We start from the raw sequence: 3,921 nt of genomic DNA on the forward strand, positions 1-3,921 counted from the left end.
ATGTCGAGCATTTAGCAGCGGTGTTGAGAGAGCATCAGTTGTGTGCTAAGCTCAGCAAGTGTAGTTTCTTTCAGACCAAGGTACATTACTTGGGACATGTTGTCTCCAAGGAGGGCATTGCAGTAGATCCAAAAAATATAAGGGCCATCATAGAGTGGGTAGTTCCTAAGAATGTGGATGAGGTGAGATATTTCATGGGGTTGGCAGGCTATTATAGGAAGTTCATTAGGAACTTCTCACGGATTGCTTATCATATTACGCCGTTGCAGAGGAAAGGTAAGAAGTTCGAATGGACAAAGGAGTGTGAGGCTAATTTTGAGTAGCTTAAGCAATTATTGACACATGCATCAGTGTTAAAGATTGCAGATCCAGACAAAGAGTTTGTAGTATGCACATATTCTTGCAAGAAAGGACTTGTTGGAGTCCTTATGCAGGATGGATAGGTGGTATGCTATGAGTTGCAAAAATTGAATGAGCACGAGTAGAACTACCCCACGCATGATCTTGAGTTTGCAATGATTATACATGCATTGAAGATGTGGAGACACTATCTTCTGGGTAGGGGGTTTGTGTTGATGAGTGATCATAGTGGGTTACGATATCTATTTGACCAATCGAACCTAAATGGTAGTGAGGCTCGATGGTTGGCCATGATTAGTGAGTTCGATTTCGAGATGATATATATCAAAGGTAAAGAGAACAGAGTGGTTGATGCTCTTAGCAGGCGGATACAAGTAAATCACTTAGCAGCTATGAGCTCCTATGGGATAGACTTACAGGATAGGATTTTGCAGGTAGCTCAACAGGATGTCAGATATATGGAGATTATGCACAGGTTGCAATAGAGTATTGGTACAGGTACAGGTGGTAGTACAGGTAGTGGTACAGGTACAGGTGTAGGTGCACAGGATGTGGATTATTGTCTTACAACGGATGGATTGGTCAGATTCAGAGATAGGATATATGTGCCAGACAGTAGTGAGCTCAAGAAGGTGACCTTGAGATATTTTCATGCGAAACCATATTCGGGTCACCCAGGTTATCAGAAGGCACTGAAAACAATGAAGAGACTTTATTATTGGCCGAACCTAAAGAGGGATATAACAGAGTTTGTGGCAGGGTGTTTTGATTATCAACGTGTGAAGGTAGAGTGAAAACATCCAGGTGGATTGCTACAACCGATTGTGATTCCAATGTGGAAATGGGAAGTCATTTCCATGGACTTCATCACATGTTTGACGAGGACAGTGAGACACCATGATTCCATCATGGTTGTTGTAGATAGGTTGATAAAGGTTGCACATTTCATTCCAGTGAAGTCTACTTTCTTAGCTAGCGATGTAGCACAGGTATTCATCATAGATGTGGTTAGATTCTATGGTGTTCCAAAGAAGATTGTGTCAGACAAGGATGCAAAGTTCACTTCCAAGTTTTGGAAGGAGTTGTTTGCCGGTTTGGGCATAGAGTTGGCCTTCAGTACAACTTATCATTCGCAGACATATGGACAAACAGAGAGGGTCAACATGATATTGGAGGACATGTTGAGGATGTACGCGATGCATCAACAGTGCAAGTGGGAAGAGTATCTTCCACTGGTAGAGTTCTCTTACAATAATAGATATCAAGAATCTTTGAAGATGAGTCTAATTGAGGCATTATATGGGCGGAGTTGCAATACTCCCATTAGTTGGAGTGATCCAGTTAACAGAGTGTTGATTGGACCAGACATGTTGGTGGACGTGGAATAGGAATGCAGGTAATCAAGCAGAATCTAAAGGCAGCACGGGATAGGCAGAAGAGCTATGCAGATTGGAACAGGTTGTTCAAGGAGTTCCAGGTTGGGGAACAAGTGTACTTGCACTTGAAACCGAAGAAGATCTCCTTACAAATTAGATCATGTGCCAAGATAGTACCACGGTTTTGTGGAATCTTCAATATTATTGAGAGGATTGGACCAGTAGCCTATCGACTTGCACTTCCTCCGGCAATGAAAGTCCATGATGTTTTCCATGTGTCATTGCTTAAGAAGTATGTTAAAGATGTTGATCATGTGATTGACTGGTCTGTATTATAGGTGGAACCAGATGGAGAATTCTAGTCAGAGCCTCAACGTATATAGCAGAAAAAGGTGCTCATGCTCCGAACCGAGAAATCGAGCAAGTTAAGGTGCAATGGAAGCACTTTGGGCCAGATGAAGTTACATGGGAGATGGCATATCAGATGCGAGATATGTATCCTTCTTTGTTTGTCGGTTGAGGCAAAGCAATTTTGGTATGGTGTTTTGGTATATGTCTTGGTATATTTTTTGGTACATGCTTGGTGATTTTGGTATATGTACATATGTATATGGATGTAAATACTGCCATGAGATATATTATAAATCTCCAATAAGTGGTAGGGTGTCATGTCATTTGATGTTATGTTTTCTTGTTGGTTTGCTTCTCAGTAGGTTGACTGTATATTTCTCTTATAACAATTTTATGGTTATAGGTGTTGTTGAACATTGAAGATGGTGTTCCCTAAGGGGGAGGGTTCTGTAACAGCCCTGGTGAAATTCCATGTAATAAAAGCTAATAAAGGCAAAATAATAACCATGGTTAATGGGACACTTATTCCAAGCTGAATGTTGGACAAGACATCCTAGTGTGGGTGTTCATTTGGTTATTAATGGCTAAGTAAATTGGCACAGACAATGGTTAAGGATTTGGAAAGGAAAAATGGAATTTTTGGCACATTTATTTATGAAAATAATGAAAATTAGGAGAAAAGGGAGGTGAAAGGTCACAAGTTGCATGTGAGGAGAAAATTGAAGGAAAAAAATGGAAAATGAAGAAAATAGAGGCCTCATTCATAAAAAAGCTTATGAGGATCAGTTGGTAACCTTATGTCAGTTTAGTGTTGGAGTTCTCTCATTATTCTCTTTCTCTCTCGCATACTCTTGGATACGTAGAGTTTTCTTGGAGCACTCTTTGAGGGTGTGGCATACTTGGATTTTTGGAGCAAGAAGTCAAAGGAGGAGCAGGAAAGCGCAAGAGGACATCAGGATCAGTAGCTACAGTGGGATTTGTTTACAAGTACCAAGTGGCATGTATGTTTTCCTCACTAGTTTTGGCATGAATGCCATATGCATGTGGTTTGTTGGTGATTTGTCATTGGCATGGAGGATGGTCGGGATTGACAGTGGATTGCCTAGCCTTGCCATTTCCTGGGTAGTCATGGAGATTGTGGGTTCATTTCATTGTTTTGTTTTGGTTGGTTCTCATGTTTCCTTAGCTTGGGTTGATTTACTAGTTCCCAAAGCCTTGGTTGGACAAACACTCTAGAGCCATGTAACAACTTGGTTTGAGTTACTAGTCTCATAGCCTTGGTTGGACAAACACGTTGGAGCCCTTGGTGGGTTGAATTACTAGTCCTGGAGCCTTGGTTTGACAAACGCTCTAGAGCACGGTAAAGGTTGTGGGTTGAGTTACTAGTCCTGGATCCTTAGTTGGAACAAACGCTCTCGAGCCCTTGAAGGATTGGATAGAGACCGATCTGATGATGGTTTTGTGATGTCCGACCGTGAGGTGGAATCATTGTTTGATGGGTTGAGGTGGATGGCCTCTGGAAGCCTTGGATGGTTTTTGATTGATGTGTTCTATGAGATCCCACTTTCATGCTTGTAATATGGCACGGGGGTGAGTGACTGAAGCGAGATTTGGCTCAGTCATTCTATAGTCGGGTGGAAGATGGAAGTCCCATCCCGGGTTTGAATTTTGCATCATCAATATGAGGTTATTTATCCTTTTAAATCCATGAGTATTATACTGGTTATATGTGGTTTATATTGTTGTGATTTCATTGGTATTTTTGTTGTTATTATGTTGGTTACATATGTGTTTTATTACAGTATCTACGTATGGATATCATCATGTTTTTACT

Source organism: Pinus tabuliformis, chromosome Q, assembly GCF_031772625.1.
Source record: "Pinus tabuliformis cultivar Carrire ecotype Pingquan chromosome Q, CPIR1, whole genome shotgun sequence".
In the NCBI taxonomy this organism is placed as follows: Eukaryota; Viridiplantae; Streptophyta; class Pinopsida; order Pinales; family Pinaceae; genus Pinus; species Pinus tabuliformis.